The sequence below is a fragment of the Enhydra lutris genome, unplaced genomic scaffold (assembly GCF_002288905.1).
Source record: "Enhydra lutris kenyoni isolate GAN:26980312 unplaced genomic scaffold, ASM228890v2 scaffoldscaffold8, whole genome shotgun sequence".
Taxonomy (NCBI): Eukaryota; Metazoa; Chordata; class Mammalia; order Carnivora; family Mustelidae; genus Enhydra; species Enhydra lutris.
The window spans coordinates 22,860,973-22,881,622 of NW_019154092.1; positions in this window are offsets into that span (position 1 = coordinate 22,860,973).

Sequence of the window (20,650 nt, forward strand, 5' to 3'; positions counted from 1 at the left end):
AGTTTGTATTTAAAAAGACATTTGGGTCCTCTAATCCTAATCTGCTGTTCATAGGAAATCCAGGATGATTTACTTTACATTTTTAAATGGAAGTACAACATACATACACAAAAGTGTTCAGCAAAATGAATTATGAACTTTTTTGAACATGTAATCAATCTTTAAATAGGGAGAAATTACTTTAAAATAAGTAAGTCTCAGCTTTCTGTCCAAGTCAAGAACATTATTTAAATAAATCCCTTGTTTTAAAAAATTTAAGAAATAGAAGTCAGGATAGAGGTTACCTTGGGGCAGAAGAAAAGGGTAGGGATACTAGTAATCTTATAACACTAGAGATTAACTTTGTGTATTTTTGAATTTTGTAATTTTGAATTTTATAATAATCAATGAATATGTATACCTTTTTGGTCTGGATTCTTTCATCTATTGTTGCACTTAGCAATGATTTATTAGTCTAATTGTATAATATCTTACTGCAGGATTTGTTTATTTATTTATTTATTTATTTATTTTTCTATTCTACAGTGGATAGATATTGGGTTGTTTTCCATTTGTAACTCCTGAAAAGAATTCTAAAGATAAAAATATGAATTATTATGCATGTATTTTTGTACATAGGTACATACTTTATTACACACATGCTTAAGATTTGAATTGCTAATATGTGGGGAATTAATACATTCAACTTTAGTAGAAAATGACAATTTTCCACCAATAATGTCTAAGGGCTCTACTTGCTCCAAATCTTCATCAAGGCTTAAGGAATGCAGCTAAAGTTATGTTTAGAGGTAGATTTATTGTCACTTATGCATTAATTAGAAAAGAAGATAAGTTGAAAATGATCCAAAGTGTCCATTTTATGAAGTAAGTTTAACTGCATGTTACAAAGAATATAGAATGATAGAAATAAATAATAAGGGAAGAGAGTCATGAAAGAGAAAAATGAAATACAACAGAGGGAATCAACATTCTAAAAGTTCTGAAAACCAATTAAGAAAAAAGAAAGAGGGCCAGCACAACAGAAATGAAAATGGGGTCCTCACTATGCATTCTAAATATATGAAAAAGATAATATGGGGACATCTGAGTAGCACAATCAACTAAACAGCCCACTCTTGGTTTCAGCTCAGGTAGTGATGTCGGGGTGAGTGGTGAGATCAAGTCCCACACCCAGCTCTATGCTCAGCGAAGAGTCTGCCTAAGCTCTCTCTCCCTTTCCTTCTGCCCTCCTCCCACTCTCTCTAATAAGTAAACAAATCTTTTTTTAATAAAAGATAATATGAAAGTGTTTAAACAACTTTATGTTAATATGTTAAAAATTGTCAATATAATGTAAGAATTCTTTAAAAAATGCAACTTATCAAAGTAGACACAAAAGAAATAGAAAATGTCGACAGTTTTATATCTATTATCTATTTATTTGCCGAATCCCACAATTATAACATACCATGTCAAACACCATACAGCTAGGTCACAGGATAACTAGGTCTAAAGTGTTAAGTTCCTTCAATGCTCTAATACTCAGGTCCAATACCCACATAAAAGGCAGCATAGAGTTTCATGAGCTCAGGTGTTAGAACGTCTTAAGTACTTACCTTGGGTCACACTAGACAATTACTTTAACCTTTCCAAATTTCAGTTTCCTCAACTGCAAGTAGATAAAATAATAGTACATACTCTCTAAAAATACTGTGATTAAATGAGATAAAAAGTTCTTAGAACTTTGCCTGAATATACAAATAAGAAATAATACATTAAAAATACTTAGTCATTATTTTTGTTGTTATTTAAGAATAAGAAAGAAAAACACGACCTTTCCTTTCTCATGGGTCAGTTTTAGATAATGTCATATCATCTATAGCCCCATCAGTAAATACCATATTTACTAATACCTTTGGTTTTTGTAGGTCTTAGTAAATATTACATTAATATTAGTAAATATTATTTTTATTCTAATAAACAAAGACAAGTCCCTAAAATAGAGATTCCACACCCATTATTAGTGTAGAACACAATAGGTTATAGTTTCATGGTTTTTAAGCTTTCTTCTTGCTCTAAAATCCTCTACCTTCACTAGCAAATTTTGTATTCCTAAGCTGATACCTTAAAAAATATAGGTTTTTCTCTCAGATTTTACCATGGCTTACTTAGATCTCTACTAAAGCATTAAGCAAACACTAGCTCATATGTCATTGCTTCAAAAAATCTTCCATAAATTGGGGTGTGAGCACCCTGAGAATCAAGCAGTGGCATATAAAAACCCCATGCTACTTTTCTACTTTCTCTCTGGTTTCAGAAGGGAGTTATTTCTATGAGTAAATGTATGACATCTGCTTTAGTCAGGGTAACAGAAAGAGGTGATTAATTTTGAGAATGTGATAAACATTGTAAATATAAGCTCCAACCATACGAATTCATAGGCCAAATATATTGTACTAGTGTCTTGATCCCTGAAAACTACCACACTGATAGCCAAATTGGTCTTTTACACACTCATGATATACACATGATTCCTAAAGTCTATGATCTTCAGTAGAAAATGTTAGAATGCCCAAAGGACATTCTAACTTTGGGGGAAAAAAACTCAAAAATGCAAATACAATCTGTGATCTTGCATTAATGAGCAGATGATTTTTAATGTGATAAGAACCTCTAAAATTTACAGAGACTTTTAAATTCACACATAATTACAATAAAAACATACCTGTGTTAAATCGTTAATTAGTGATGGGATGCATCAAAATCACGGCCATAAAATAATGTGTGTGTACATTCCTTAGAAAAAAATAACAAATTGGTGTTCTTAAAGGGATGTTGTCAGTGCCAAACTCTATGACACTCAAAAAAATTCAATATTAATTTCCAAATGATCACTTTATTATTTTTCTCTGCCAAGAAGAATATCTAAGGATTATGATATTATTTTTAATATACATGGCGAATGCCACAACTTTTCTTTAGGATAGTCATAATTCTATTTTGTGATGCTCTTAACATAATCTTGGCAGTAGAAAAGTCTTCCAGGTGCACCTGCAGAGAGCAGATGGCTTTGAGCAGCTCTGCTTGGGGGTAGGTCTTGGTTCCCTGCATGCTCTCACCCTTCCCTGGGAGCGAAGCACCAGGTGTTGCAAAAGCTCCATTTATATTCCATACACACCTCATGCTCTTTTGCTTCCAAACTTGCACAAAACTCTTCCTCCCTCATTTTGTATTGGTAAAGTTTGGTTATTCTTCAGATGAATTATGTGATCCTGAGAAAAGTTAGTGGGTGGTGATGACTGAAAGTTTGTGCTATTGACTAATGGACAGCACTAGCTGGGATGGAATGGAGGAATTTCCTCCAGCCTACCTCATACCTCAGAGGGGTATGAAAGAAGTCTTAAACTGGAAGATATTAAAGGAAAAAAAAAAAGGTCTACCATTTCCTGTTATTATTCTCAGTTCTTGTCCCACAAGCCAAGCTCATAGAGATTAGTAACATTACCAACAGATACATTGAAAAAGAATATGAATGTGTTCATCCCACAAGGGGAGATAGATTGTAAGCAAGCTTTGAAAAAATAGTGACTTCATCTTTTCAACAGTAGGAAAATTAAAATGGCATGTCACTATCTATCCAAGTATTGAAACTTGAAAATAATCATACCCGGGACGCCTGGGTGGCTCAGTTGGTTGAGCAGCTGCCTTCAGCTCGGGTCATGATCCCGGCATCCTGGGATCGAGTCCCACGTCGGGCTCCTTGCTCATCGGGGAGCCTGCTTCTCCCTCTGCCTCGGCCTGCCATTCTGTCTGCCTGTGCTTGCTCTCTCTCCCTCTCTCTCTCTGACAAATAATTAAATAAAATCTTTAAAAAAAAAAAAAAGAAAAAAAAAGAAAATAATCATACCCAACCCTGTTAGGTACACATGCATTGCAGGTAGCAGTTGACATAACTATGGTACAGAATAAAGAATACATCTCAAATTTTTAAATTATGTTTCTAATATTTTGCAAGATTTATAAGTTGTTGTAATGTATCATTTAAAGAAACCACAAAAGAAAAGAGAATACCAATAGACATCAAGATATTCTATGCAAGTCATTATAGTAATATTAAAATGGAAAAATAAAGACCTATATGTTTAGTAAGAGACTAGTTAAATCCACTGCAGGCCACCAACTTAACAGACTATAATTCTGTTGAATAATTCATTAACATACTATAGCAACATGGAAATATATTTATTATGCAATAGCTCATACCACAAATTATCTCTATTATGATTATATTTATGCAAAATTATTAATTAAAACATGGATAAATGAAAGCAGTTTGGATATTAGGGAAATGTGTTTGTTTGTTTGTTTGTTTCTTTTTCTGTGACTTTCATTATAATGTTGTTTAGCATTTCCAAGTTCCTGACATGGACTAATATCTTTACCCTCACAAAGCCATAGTCTATCCTGCAACAGCTCAATTCAGTCAAGATCTTCCTGATTGTCACCAAAATTCAACAGTGTAGCCACAACAGCAGACAGAGTGAGGAATGCAGTTCTTTAAGGAATACTGCCTCTCTCCTACTACCCAGGATTTCAGTAACAATTTCATGTTAGAACACTGTCCTTGGTAGTTAAGCTGAAATAAAATAACTCAGGCAATATGCACCATTTAAAACTCAATTTGCCTTAGCTTCTTGGGAAGCTTCACTATGGCCTTTCTTATTGACTCTGGCAACTTCCCAGATTTCAAAGTATCATTAAAAACTATAAGGAAAAAAACTATGCATGTCAGGCATAACTTTGTCAAAATTAAGCGGAAAGCCCATCTGGTTCCGTTGTCTTATTAAATTTGTCACATTTTATAGGTAGTTGACTTTCATTTCTTATAATCAACCTGTCCGAAGGATGACAAGAATTACTTCATTGTGTAAGTAAACTGCTATAGTTGGTTACCTCAACATGACATCCTCTCCCCCAGGATTTCATTGCTTATATAAATTTCTAAATTTTTATTTTGAAGATCAGTTTTGAAATCCCCAGTGACCTGTCAAGGATTCATTTTATCTTTACCATCACCCTTCTGGCCACCATCACATCTCACCCTGAATCTCAAATAACCGCCAGATCATCTTACATAAACTATACTTCCCACTTCAATCTGTCCTCACTTTGGAGCCAGAGTGGTATTTTCAAACCTAATTTGGATCATACCACCATTACCACAAACTCTATCTTCTATCCTTCTCCACACCTGGTCTCTTAAGTTACCTCAATGGCCATAAAATATGGCGCCTTATCTCAACCTCGCCTACCCCTCCCGCTCATGTTAAGCCATCCTTTCACTGTTCTTGGTGCTTCATTCACATTCTTTCATTTTCTCCAGCAATCATGTCGTCTCCTTCACCACTCCAGCCAACACGCCAAGCATCATAGCTCTTGCTCCTGCTACTCATGCTTTGCCTGAATGTCCATTTGCACACTATCGCTCGCTGAGTGAGCTCTGCTCACATTCAGATCTCAGTTCAAGGAAGCCTTTCCTGACCCTCCAGCACAGGTCAGATCTACCACTGGACTCACAATCAACATCCTCATTTTTTCCCTCATGCTTATCACTGGTTTATGTATTTGTGTACTTATGTGATTAATGTCTTAATCTACACTATGCTTCTTTAGTTGTGGAACAATGGAACAATAATTGTGCCTTTCATTAATCTTTAAAAAGTGCTTCAATCTGATATTAAAAACGTGTTATGGAAAAAAATTGTGTGATGTGTGGGTGCGGGTGTGGGTGTGGATATATGTTGGCTATTCTCAACAAACATCCAATCACAGCTTTTGGGGAAAATAGAAATTCAAAGGGAATTTATTTTCAAAGCTTATTTTAAAAGTGAGAAAATGTTTGCATGATTATGTTTTTCATAGAACATTCCTTGAGCTATTTATCAAGGCACAGAATTGAAGAAACATGATAACAGCTGGTACTGGCTAGGAATTACTGTACTTAATTAAAAATTAGATGTAGATACTGGCAGCTTTGGTTTCACAAGATACCTGTCCTACCCACTGAGGGGAATTTAAATTCCACTTAGTACAATCAGTACATCAATACATAGAAGTGTGTTGTAAGCAGATACTCTGCAGGGAGATGGAAGACCAGCCATAGCCGACTAGGAAAAGAGATGGAGAATTGTGATTATTTTTATTTAGATTATTTAAGTTGTGTTGGTTTTGACTGTCAAACAAAAAATAAGTGTTCATTTTCACTTTCAGAGAATGAAGAAAAGTATAGGAAATATATAAGTCTGGCTCCTAGAGCTATAATGATGTTAAAATTGTATTTCCTTCCAATTTTTTTGTGTGCATATATACATTTAAATTCTTCTTGTAAAATTGTGATCATGACTATATTATGTACTCAGTTTGAGGTAAGGGTTAAATTTAGAATGGGGCTTATGGATAGATTCAAAGTCAAGGTCATTATTATAAAAAGTTTTTCTTATTGTTGTAAGCATTTTTATAAAGCATGTTTTAATAACCATATAATATTTAATTATACAGTTGTTATGTTTTAAACAAATCTGTTACTCTAGGTATTTTGATTTTTTTTATATATTTGTTTAGTTGTTTGGTTTTCTCTTATGCATTGTTAAGTATCCCTAATTAGTTAGACAAATCTCTGAAAGTAAACTTTTGGAGTCAAAACGTTTAGATACCATGAAGACTTTTTAACGTATATGGCAAAATTGTTTTAGGGACATAAAAAATGTATCAAAGTATCTATTTCCTCACAAACTTAATATAATTAAACATTAAAAATTTTGTCTCTTTGCCAAATTCATGAAAAAACATAAAATTTTATTATTGTAATGTGTATTTTTATTATATAATAAGGTTGCACAGTTTTGAAAGTATACTTTATTTCTGAGAATTTTTTCATCAATGATTGCTTATTTTTTATTTCTTTATTTTTTGTTTTTAGATTTTATTTATTTATTTGAGAGAGAGAGAGAGAGAGCATGAGCCGGGAGAAGATCAGAGGGAGGAGCAGACTCCCAGGGAACTGGGAGCCCAACGTGGGACTTGATCCTGGGACTCTGGGATCGTGACCTGAGCTGAAAGCAGTTGCCAAACCAACTAAGTCACCCAGGCACCCTATTATTGCTTATTTTTTAATAGAGATGTTAGTGTTTTTCTTATTTATCTATGAGCACCCTAGATATCAAATATGTGATAACTTTTTAAATATTTCCCCAACTTTAATTTCTATTTTAAGTTTGTTCAGAGTGCCTTTTGATATTCATTCATGAAGTAATTACTGAAAGCTCACTGTGGGGTGCATTCAGTTCTGAGTCATGTGATATAGGAAGGAACAAAACAATAAAAAGTCTGGGCCTTTGTGAAACTCAAAGAAAATAGTTAAAGATCCTGTCCTTCATGAATTTTTTTTTTATTCTAGCTGAAGGAGGACAACAACAAACAGATAGAAATCAATTGATATTATGTTAGGAGATAATACCATGGATCAAAATGATACAGAGGACACAAAAGATGCAATTTTCAGTAGGGTTCAGGAGAGATGACACTTGAGCAAAAACTTGGGGGAAGTGTGGGGCTAACCAGGCAGAAGAAATAGCAGGTGCAAAGTTGACAGGGGTGAAATGTCAGTTATGGGTAAGGAAGAATAAAGGAAATATTAGTGTGGACTGGAATTGATTGTGGTTGGGATGCTATAGGAGAGATTATGGGAACCTTGATCATGAAAAGCCTGCTGCACCATTGTTAGACTTTGGCATTCCCTTTGAATGGATCACTGGGGAATTCTACATCCATAAGTGCATTTGACTTATGGGCTTGTTCTGGGTGTCATACTGGGAATAAGTGGAAGCAGGTGGCTTGTTAGGAGGCTACTGCCATAATCCAAACAAGAGATAGAACAGGGTATTAGTAATATAACATGGTCAGACTCAAGATATACACTGAGAAAGACTTGATAGGATTTACTCGAGGCAAGTTTCTGGAAGGTACAAATGAGTCACGGATGACTCTAAGATTGGCCTGAGCCAAACTATGAAATGTTCATGAAGATGATGGGTAGTCAATTGGAAAAAAAGCAACTTTAAGAGAGAAGTTAGAGATACTCATTAGGGAGTCATCACACATGAGTCATGCGTGAAGCCAGGAGATGAGATTGAGGTCACTAAAGGAATGATGGTAGATATTAGAGAGAAGAGAAACAAAATCTGAGTTCTGGAAAATACCAAAGAGCAGAAGAGTTGAAGTGGCCATCTGGGAGAAGGAAAGCTAGAATATTCTTCAAACATAGGGAAAACGTTCAAAGAAGAGAGAATAATCAATGGGGCCAAATGCCAGTGATTTGGGTAATATGGAGACTGAGATTCAGACATACCACACATACAGCAACATGGAAGTTATGAATCACTTTGACAGGAAGAGTTTGGGTGACATCCTCTTCAAATGGGTTTGAGAGAACAATAGGAGGAAAAGAGCTGGGGATGGCAAGTAAAGACAACACTTGGGTTGAGCTTCGCTGCAACAGTGGTAGCTAGAACAGTGGTAACTAGAGGGAAGGTGAAGGAGAGAGACATTTTTAGATAGAGTAGCAGGACTTGTTTATATGTTGATGAGAAAGACCTAGAGAGAGGGAAAAGACTCAAAATAGAGAAGAATGAATGCAGTAGTGTACTGAGTCAGAAAGAGACTCAGGAATCTAGTAGATCAATTGAAGGTTTGACTTTTTTTTTTTTTAAGATTTTATTTATTTATTTGACAGACAGAGATCACAAGTAGGCAGAGAGGCAGGCAGGGGGGAGGGCGGGGAACAGGCTCCCCACCAAGCAGAGAGCCCGATTTGGGCTCCATCCCAGGACCCTCAGATCATGACCTGAGCCGAAGGCAGAGGCTTTAACCCACTGAGCCACCCAGGTGTCCCGGAAGGTTTGACTTTGGATATAAATAGTTTATCCATAGTGAGCTGAGGGGAGATAGAAGATAAAGACATGGATGCTGGTAGATGGGTAGATATACTGGTAAAAACTTGAAAGTTTCTTTCTGATTGGCTTCTGTTTTCTTACTAAATTGGAAGGCAAGTTCATCAGCTGAGAGGGACACATGCTTTGTTTTTTATAAGGGCAAATCTGTTGAGCCTTATTTTTTGGCAATTTCTCCTACTGCTTTTCAGTTTAGGAGTCCTTTCCCATATTGAGGTCATTTTAAAAATCTCTGTATTTTCTTCAAGGTTTTTAATGTATAAATTTGTACTTTCATGAATTTTTTAACTTTTTAAGGAAAAATCATCAAATAAACAAGCTTATCTAAGTAAGACACCAAGCCTAGAGCCCCTAAATTAATAATTGATAAATTATACTTATAACTATTTATGAATGGCAAAAATTAAAATCAGGTTAAAAAAACAGCCTAAGACTAGCACCGGGTTGGCTGGGCTGCACTTGTGACATCTAAAATGTGATAGTGTACAAGTTTTAACCCTAGTCCTTGAGAGTCATTGCATGCTCCCCTTCCATCTTCTGGAACTTGGCAGCTACGATGTGAACAGCCCTCGGTTAGGGGGGTTGAGAGACTACTTGGAAGAAAACTCAGTCTATCTGGGGCTTAAGACACATGAGACCCCACCCTACACAGCTTGCAGCCATGAGAGTGTGCCCAGCAAAAAACAAAAAACCACCCACTTGAGCCCAGTCTAAGTCATTAATCCACAGACCCTGTGAACTAAATAAATGGTTATGTTGTTTTAAGCTACTATAGTTTGGTGGGCTTTTTATGGAGACATAGCTAACTCCCACACTTGTTGTGAGTATTTCGTTCTGTCATGAGAAGATAGAGGGGTCTTACATAGCATCCTCTATGGTCTCCAGGAAGAGTTAATTCTATAATACTCAGAGCAATTAGTAACTTAAACTGATGTGAATTTTAAGGGCAGATGTGAGTTTACCATACCCTTCCCCAAACTTTCCTCATCCAGGCATGAGTCCTACTAGATGCTGACAAAAAGAGAAATCGACAAGCTGAAATCGTTTTAAGAAATGTGCACACTACATTCTACTATCAAACATCACAGTGGACATTAGCACACGCAGTCTCTACGAAGTCGTGAGTTCGTGATCTAAAACTTGGTGAATACTCGACAAATGCTCATCATTGTCGTCATTATCATCATCACCATCACCTTTTTTCTTTAAAGACTTATTTGTTTTAGAGGTAGAGAGAGCACAAGCAGGGGGACGGTCAGAGAGCGGCAGATGAACAGACTCCCCACTGAGTGTGGAACCTGACACAGGGCTTGATCCCAGGACCCTGAGATCATGACCTGAGCTGAAACCAGGAGTCAGATGCTCAACAGACTGAGCCACCCATGCACCCCACCATCATCACCCTTATTATTTGCTAGCTACAAATTAAACTTATCTGTTCAGATCCTTGAAACTTTATAGGGCATTGATCTACCTCTCAGATTCTTCCAGCCAGTTGGATTTTAACGTTAGTCTAGATTAAAAAATAATTTAAAATAATTTTATAAAGTTCTAAAACTTTTGATTTTGGAAACTTTGGATGTTGAAATAAAAATATGGACCTCTACCGGTTTGATGTGAGTTAGTTATACAACACGAATTTCTCAAAAGTGAGTTCTAGGTAGGAAGATGCTATTTCTATTAATAGTCTGTGGAACTGGAGTTTTGTAAAATGCTGGGATTCACTACTCCGAGGTGATGATGGCTAAATGGAAAATGTCACAGGTGAAATACTTTCTGCTCTTTTAAAGACTGCACAAGTAAAAGGCAGATAAAAGTTAATTATCTGGGGCGCCTGGGTGGCTCAGTGGGTTAAAGCCTCTGCCTTCGACTCAGATCATGATCCCAGGGTCCTGGGATCGAGCCCCACATCGGGCTCTCTGCTCTGGAGGGAGCCTGCTTCCTCCTCTCTCTCTCTGCCTGCCTCTCTGCCTACTTGTGATCTCTGTCTGTCAAATGAGTAGATAAAATCTTTAAAAAAAAAAAAAAAGTTAATTATCTTACTTCCCACCAAAGAAATAAAGAACCATGAAACAAAGTTCTCCGAGAACTCTGGAAAGTCCCCTTGAAAATCCAGCTGTGATGAATGCTGGTGGCCATGCATTGTAATAATGAATCCTCACAGGGCCGAGAAACGGAGGGCACGTTCTTAGAGTTCAATTTGATCTATAAAAGCAATGACCTTTCTTGAAACAAATAATAAGAAAAATAACTCTCATCTCATGTCTTCTCATTAAGCATTTCACATTCATTCAATTCCTCCTTTTTGGCATTTGATTCCCATTGATGACTCAGTGTTTTATGTTTTTCCTGCTTTTTTCTTGGTAATCAATTGTTATGAATCCATTAATTTTTATTTTACAGCCATTTCCTTATTTGATCTAAACACCAGTCTTTACTGGTCAACAGACATAAGAAAAAAGTTGCTTAGATTTTCTTGCCTGCAGGTTTCCACTGCCTAAGTTGTGAGAGCTCAGGATGCGACTAACTTAATATATCTGGATAATAACAATTCAACCTATTTAGATATAATCGCCAATCAATGCAAGTCATTTGGATTGTGGAATAAATTTATTCCACATGTTAACTTAAACCTTTATTTAGCAAATAACCTTTTTATCGACTTGGATGTTATTTGCTAAGTCTGCTATAATAAAGTACCCCAGACCGGGTACACAACAGAAATGTACATAATAGAATTTATTTTCTCACAATTCTGGAGGCCAGAAGTCTGAGGTCAAGCTGTCAGCAAGGTCAGCTCCTCTGCGGCCTTGTTCCTTGGCTTGTAGACGATCATCTTTGCCCTGTGTCTTTACATGGTCTTCCCTCCAAATCCGTCTGTGTCTAAATTTTCTCTTCATATAAAGACACCAGTCATATTGGATTGGGGCCTAATTTAATTATCTCTTTAAAGACCCCGTCTTCCAATACAACCACATTCTGAGGTACTGGGGGTTAGGCCTTAAACATATGGGTTTTGAGGAGACATAACTCAGCACATAACAGCTTCCTTCTTAGTCTTCCTCCCCAGCCTTATGATGTAAATACTGTTCTCTTTCACTAAAACCAGGATAATAAAACATTTAGAACGAGACGGGGAGCACAATAAAGACTTAGTAAGTATTAGCTGATGCTATCATAGGCCATCTATTATGACGCTCTGAATCTGTGAAATGAAGAGTTTAACAGGATTATCAGGGTAGAGAATGAACTGGAGAAAATGAGACCAAGACTGCAAACACACTAGTCCGTAGCCCAGCAGTTAACAGAACAAATTCTAGAGTCATATTAAAATGCAGCCCCACCACTTGTAAGCCATACAATGTCCTTAACTACTTAACGTTTTCTATTGCTCATAAATCCATACTGCTCATAAGGTTGTTGAAAGGTTTAAATGAGGTCATGAGAGGAGCGCCCCACGGAGGTCCTTGGCACAGTGTGGTGCTGGACAACCAGTAGCTGTTATCATTATGAACCACCTCCAGGGAAATAAAGAGTTCATCGTAGCCCCACTTAATTCTCACTTGCTTTGTATTTAACCCTAAGAAGTGGATGTAAATATTTATTCAACCAAACACTGTAACATATCCTTTTCACTTAGGGAAAGGTATGAGAATTCTTTAAATATATATATATATATATATATATATATATATATATATATATATATTATATAAAATAATATAATTCTTTAAATATATATATTTAAAGAATATACAAAAATATACTGTTTTGGAAGGACTTTTTAGGTTTAATTAAGGCTCACTTTAGCTCTGCAGGCTATTTCTTAGGTTAGGCACATAATTACTAAAAGTCCAGCAAGAAACCTCAAAAAAAAAAAAAATCAGTGGATTTAGGGGCACCTGGTTGACTCTGTCAGAGGAGGGTGTGTATCTCTTCATCTCGGGGTCATGAATTTGAGCCCCATGTTAGGTGTAGAGATGACGTGAATAAATAAACAAACAAATAAGCAAATAGTTTTTAAAAATCAGTCGATCCAAGTTTCTCTCACATAACAATAAACAATAAATCGGAAAAACAAGTTTTCCGAATAATTCCATATATTAGATAGCAGAAAACCTTTATGAAATAACCAAAAAATTTTAGTTTCGAAACATTATAGCTATTGAGAAAAATATTTATAATTTTATTTCTACACTAGTTTGTTAATATCTATTACCAAAGCAAATCATATGGACAAAATAAATTTTTCACATATGATAAATTTTAATTAATTAATTAATTTTTTAAAAGATTTTATTTATTTATTTGACAGAGAAAGATCACAAGTAGGCAGAGAGGCAGGCAGAGAGAGAGGGGGAAACAGTCTCCCTGCTGAGCAGAGAGCCCAATGTGGGGCTCAATCCCAGGACCCTGAGATCATGACCCAAGCCCAAGGCAAAGGCTTAACCCACTGAGCCACCCAGGCTCCTGATAAATTTTAATTTATAATAAAACTGTCTTTAAAAAGTATCTTATCATCCCTTTGTTTCCCTTTATAATATAAAGGAACAAAAGGAAAAATGTTTCTGAGCTACTATAAAGAAAACTACTACTAGGTTATCTATCAAAATAGAATTACATCTAAGCATATACTCTGGATATTTCATTTGCCTCTCAATTTCTAAACACAATAATGCTGCTTGCTTTTACCTAACTTCTATTGAATTTACATTATGTTTATGATAAAGTAAAACTCAGTCTTGAGCCAATACAATAGTTCTCAGAAATGTGAAATCATTCCATTTCTTTGGGCTTAGACACTTTTAAAAATCTTCAATCTGCAGTTTACTCATCTTTTTAATAGTAGAGACTTTGGGGAATGAGTGAAAATAACTGGACAAGAGGTATTGAGTTGTTGTGTTTTATTTATTCAGTTACATATACAACGTCCTTTACCAAAACTTCTCTGGACAAATGGGGGGGAATTAGAATGGTTACCCTGCACATTTTCTATGACTTTCTCAACTCTGCTTGGCATTAAACCGAGATTTGTCATGGAAATACAGCTACTGCTCCATAGGTTTAGTGTTTTGCAAACAGAGTAAGGGGCATGCAATGAAAGAAGATGACTCCAAAGTAATATTAATATTAAATAATATCATTAATAATAATTGATATTAATAATTAATAATGTTAAATTTATATATCAGAAAATTTGTTGTTTCCAAGATCCAAAATATCATTCTTTGTTAGGAAAAAAAAAGAATTCTGCATATCTTTTCTAAAGATAAAGAAAAGTATTCATAGTCCCTTAGTCGAAGACTTTCTGTAATCATACCTACTTAAATGAGTCTTACTGAATACAGCAATGTCAGCATGTTATCTTGTAAAGAAAGATAAAATTATGCATCCTACTTACTGAATTATTTATAATGTTGAATTTATCCAACATTTGCTTTTGATTTAAGAAATGCATTTGCTAATTCATAAGAACAAAAATGGAAGAATTAGCCAGCACTCTTCAGTCTCTATCCAGTCAATCGCTCCACTCTAAGGGCCTGTTTCAAAGTATGTTTTTCAGAAAAACTTTGGGGAATGAAAAGAGTGGCTTCGAGTTTTTAACGCAGAGTGTTAAGGAAGAAATGATGCTTTGAGGACACTGAAGAATGGACCAGAATCCTTTCAAGTGCAAACAATCACATTTCAGAAATATACTTATCACACCAGAGTTCATCAGAGGGGGTAATCAGAATTTTATACCGGATTTCAACTTACACACTTAAAATAAATATTAGAGTGTTTCTTAAGGTGGCCAAAGACAATCTTTTCATTTCTGGCACTGAAGTTGGTTTAACTAAAGGAATAAAAGAATAAGATGACCATGTCATAGGAAAGAAAGAAAGAAAAGAAAGAAAGAAAGAAAGACTGTCCAAAACAATAACAAATCAGCAATAGAACTTTCTCTTGAAAATGTAGTTTTCCATAAAAATCTTAGCACTCATGTGACTTTACTTAACCTCTCTATTCCTGCAACTGTATATGCAAAATGGTTCTTCTTTTTAAAAGAGTAATAGCTGACTAATTTAAGCCAAAAAGGGGGGATTAATTGGAACCAACAGGGGCTCAATGAATCAAAAGAAGAGGAAACAGTCAGGCCTCCGAGAAGCCAAGTGCTGGGGTAGCCTTGAAGATCTCACCAGCAAGAGCCACAGACCACCCTGCAGACTCCCAGCATGGGAATATTAAACTTCAGTCTCCTTTGATCCCTTGTGTGTCCCTGTTCAAAATTATTATTGGGGAAGAATCTATCACCTCTCGCTTAGGATGTGGGCATATATCTGTGTGGCAAGCTTGAGGGGTGAAGTATTGGAACAGGACTAGGAAAGGGAACAGAGGGGTGAGGGGTATGTGGGATACCTATTTGACAGACTCCTGGATCACATGGATAGAGGCAGGGTGTTCCTTCACTGGAACATAAAGAGGATACTGGATGGAAACTGCTCCCCCTCAAAAAGTGAAAAAAATAAGTAAGCTTTTCTGCATAGTGACAACAAAGAACATAGTACTGAAAAAACATTAATTGTAATGATGCATTAGTATATTTTCTGGATTATTAGTAGGTGCAGAATAAAACAAAATCAACTCGAGAACATATTTAATCTGGTGTGTCTTTTTTCTTATGCTCCCAAAACACTCTTTTAAACATTTCTACCTTAATTATTTTTCAGTTTCTCCATGACTCTTGAAAAAAAAAAAAAAATGTTTTTCTACCTTAACCGGAAATGAGAGGCAAGGACTTCTGGCTCAGAACAGGGTCAAAGTTAGGCAGAAACATACTCCATGTCGTCTTCATCTTCAGGGCACAAGCTGCTCCAAATCTTCTGGAATTGTTCCACTTTCAAAAATAACTCTCCTTACTAACTGGACAGTGACTTCCTGCTTTCGTCATGCACCCGTGACCAGAACCCCCCTTGGGTGCTTCCTCTGGACTATTTGCATTTTAACAGAAATAAGGATCGCAAGGAAAAGGAAGGAAACTCTGACCTCAGAATTCCAACAGTTCTCCTGAATGGATGAGGTTTGACAGGGTGAAGGCTCTAGCTGGCTGGTGCTCCATTAAGTTGTCCCCTTCTGGGACATGAGGGACTTCCTAGGAGAAGAGCACATGGACACAGAGAAGAGTCTGTGCTAATACAAGCCATTCCTCTCTCCCATGTGATGTGTACACAAAATCCTCCCAAGCAATCGCTGTGAACTTCTACCAGCCCCTCTGTTCCTCATTCATAGGGCCCACTCGCTGGACGGCGGCATCACGTCGTTCAGTCTGAATTCCCTGTCCGGCTGCTCTGGGTCCTGTCTGCTTCCCGTGTTTGTTCTCTTATATTTTATTGTTGTTTGCCTCTTTGGTCCCTCCTTCCTTCCCTACCATCCTCCTTCCTCCACTCCTTCCTCTCTCTCTCCTTCCTTCTTGCCTTCCTTCCATTTTCTAATTGGGCATAGAGAAATGCCACACAAGATCTAAATGTAAGGAGGATGCAGTAGAATGTCATAAAAACCATTTAAGGAGGTAAGAGTTACAGTCTCTCTATCTGAGTCTGTCGGTAACTAGCTGTGGGATGAGAACAAATCTCTTAACCTTCCCGAGCTTCAGTTTTCTCCCCTCTAAATAGATAAATTTAATTTATATTTATTTATATAATTTATATTTTATAAATATACATATAAATATAAATATCTTATATTATTTATATTTTATAAATTTAATTTAATAAATTCAAGCGACAATCCGCAAATGACCCCACCCTGACCTCTAGGCAGTTCTGTGCCAAGCAAGCAGTGTCTCAGAATGTCCTGCATGGCAGTGGTAGCGGGCTGGTCTTTTAAAATGATGCAAGACCTCTCTTACCCTCCAAGGTCCTCAAAAGCCCCACTCTGTGCTCTCTTTAGAAGAATCGCTTCACTAATCACCACCCTCCATGTTACTGATAAAGTGTGTCACTCTCTTCAGGGTCCTTGCGGCAAACTTAAGGCTGGGAACCACTGGTCGGGACCACCTCAAAAGTCCCTTTTGGCTCTGACAAGGATTTGAAGTAGGTTCAAGTTGGTCACATTCTTTCATGTCTCAGCATGAATCAAGGAATCTTCTCACTCCAAAAGAAGAGTGTACACCAAGGACACATGATGTGGCTAGTTTACGAAGGGGTATAGCTTTTCGAGGGGAAATGAATAGTACAGGTCTGGGACAACCACTTTAAAAATTGCTTTCTTCCCATAGCTGCCGTTCTTTCTTCTATCCTAGAGCAGAGTAGGAACCTTCCACGTTAGAAGGTGGAGTGAAAACAGGGAAGAGGGCAGAAGGGTGAAGGCAGGGGACAGGTTTCTCATGTCTGCTCCTTTGTTTTTTTTTTGTTGTTTTTTTTTTTTTGGTTGTTGTTTGTTTGTTTTGTTTTGTTTTAAGATTTTATTTATTTATTTATTTGTCAGAGAGACAGAGAAAGAGCCCAAGCAGGGGAAGCGGCAGGTGGACGGAGAAGCAGGCTTCTCATTGAGCAAGGAGCCCGATGTGGAGCTTGATCCCAAGACCCTGGGATCATGACCTGAGCCAATGGCAGATGCTTAATGGACTGAGCCACCTAGGAATCCCTCATGTCTGCTCTTAACAAAGTGAATCTTTGTCCTGTGCCCACGGGGAAACGTCGTTTAGCAGAGTAAGGGCCCGTCAGAGATTCAGGGATGAAACTTGGGCAAGTATAATGATTATGCGTCTGTCTGGTGTGCATTTTCTGCATTTATTCCCTGGGAACCTAAGGAGCACACCAATAGTTAAATGGGGTCAAGGACTGATCATCCCAAATAACCTAGGAAACACAGCTTAACAATGAAATTCTATTAGCTGGTTCTGATTTTTAACTACCAGAATCATGGCTACTTAAAAGTAAGAGTGTGGGGGCGCCTGGGTGGCTCAGTGGGTTAAAGCCTCTGCCTTCAGCTCAGGTCATGGTCTCAGGGACCTGGGTTTGAGCCCTACATTGGGCTTTCTGCTCAGCAGGGAGCCTGCTTCCTCCTCTCTCTCTCTCTCTGCCTGCCTCTCTGCCTACTTGTGATCTCTGTCTGTCAAATAAATAAATAAAATCTAAAAAAAAAAAAAAGTAAAAGTATGTAAATCATGAGAAAGGGACTGCATCTTTTAGTTTCCCTGACAGTATTCAGGTATTACAATTTCTTATAAAAACAGTCTAGAGTGGATAAAAGAACTTAGAGTGGTTTTTTTTTCCCCCTTGGATGTTAAATAACCATGTCACCAAATCTTCCATAAAAATGGGACTGTTTAGTAACGGCAAACTATTTGCTGTTTATTACTTATTCTAATTTTTATTCACTGCTAGTTCTAGAATTATAGAAGCAATTAGGCTTGCAGTCTAGCTGTATTTTCAACAGAGATCTGTCTAGGGAAAAAACTATGTTTGATTTTGGCAAATACCAGCTTATTTTGAAAACTACTGTTGAGGAAGTAGTTGGTGTCATTGGTCTGTGTTAAATATTTTTTCCTCCAAAATAATCTGCACAGATAATCAATTACGTTCAAACAACATTTACATTACACCTACTATGGCTGAGGTACAGCAATCCAGATACATTGATTACCTTGAAGGAATTTCGACTCTGACAAGAGAAACGGAGTTAAACCATAAAACATGTATCATATATTTTATGATAGCAGTACAGATAGATATTTGGAGTCAACATTGGAAATGGCCTATCGTAAGCATAAAATGTAGTATTTTAGTGTTAAAGTTCAAGTCATTCACATAACAAAAACAGCTGGCCCTCATCTAGCTCACATGCACACTTCCAATCACTTCCTCTTGTTTCATTGTACACTCAGGAATAATTAATAATAATTTCCAAAGATGGATCATGGTCTCTACCACCTCCTTTTATGCTTGTTTGTGTGTTTGTTTCTGTGTGTGTCCTGAGTGGACTCAGAGCCTTGTGAGATGGCTGTAGAGACCCTCGTAGACCTCGCACCTGCACAGAGCTTGGCATATCATTCACATCTCTAAAGATACACAAAACTGAGCTGAGTGGATGATTTATTCTCCGCGAGGTCTTGCCAGCGGAAATTACGGCTTCTCTTTAGTGCTCTCACGATGCTCTCGTGATATTTTGTTCTTTCTATCATGTTCTTCTTTCTTCCCTTCGACACATAATCATGGAAGGCTAAGGTGGGTGCCCTTTTCCTCTTGTCTCCTTTCATCTACTCAGTGCACAGTGCCTACTACATGCTGGGGTCAAATACATTAATTAATTACAAATAGACTAGGGCTGATCAAAATAAATAAATAAATAAAATAAACTCTAGAGGACCATTAAACTGTAATGTGAGTCAGAGTTTCCCCAGGAATTGGCATAGAGATAAACACCTCTAAACTGACCAGATTCCAGATACCCTCACTTCATGAGGGTGTCAGTTATTCCAGAAATAAATGTGCAAGTTGCACTAGAAATAAATAAATGTATGTTCTTCTAGAAATAAGTATGTTTCATTTTCATGAGTTTCAGAAATTGACGTTAGAAGCCAAAATATTCCAACATGCAAAGCTCAAGTGTCATCTAATCTATTACGAATCTAATCTAATTGATCATGTAGGGGACTCCAGTGCCAGAGCTTTCCCTAGTATTGAAGCGTTAAAGGGAACGGGAAGCCAAGCTTTGGTAGGGGTTGGGGATGGTAACAGGGGGATGGGGAGTAACAAGTCAAATTGGGAGATAAGAAGGCAAAGAAATTCTTTACATTTGTTTGTTACAGAAAACCGCTTTCCCTTTGAAGAAGGTGTCGGGTATTTTCTTCTCCTGGTTGCTCTCATTTTCCACCACCCAAATCACTGCAAAATTTATGAACATCTAAAAATGAACAATGAACAGAAGCATTTGAATATTATCTCCTACTTCCTATTGTGTTTTTTTAATCAAACAAACAAAAAAATTATATTTAGCTAGCTTTTAGTGATAGGCTTTTTAAAAGGTGGTTTTTATCCACCACTTAATTGATACAAAATATTCAAAACTTTGCTAATTGGTGAGCAATCCAGAATATTTCCCTCCAAATTCTAACCTTAACACTCTGCTCTGGTGATTATCAGAGTATCTAGGCCTTCCTTTTTTGAAAGACTTGATAATAGCAAGCCGAAGATCTGCCTCATTTTGTTGTTGTTGTTATTTGCTTGTTTGTTTGACTGATTTTTATGTGTGTATGTGGTTTTATCCAGTATCTGACAGTGTAACAGGTACTGGGGCACAAAGACTTAGGTCTTTCCTCTAAGTAACTCACAAACTACCCAATCCTAAAACCCAAGTTGTGATTCAGTGACAAAAACATATTTTAAAAGTCTGTCTTCTTCCTATTTGGAAAGATTTCAGGCTAAACTACTGGGCTTTACAATGATTATGTGGAGCTCCTCAATAAATTGCTTGTGGCCTCTGTTTTGAAGACATCATGATTAAATTAAGGAGGAGATATTTACTATTCATCTATATTTCAGTGTGGAAGAAAGACTCATTAGGTCATATCTACATTATGCTTTGAGCAATCCAGTAGACAAGAAACATTTTGTTACAACTTCATTAATCATTTATCATTGTTATATTAGAATGTCCACATAATTTTCACATTCAAAATA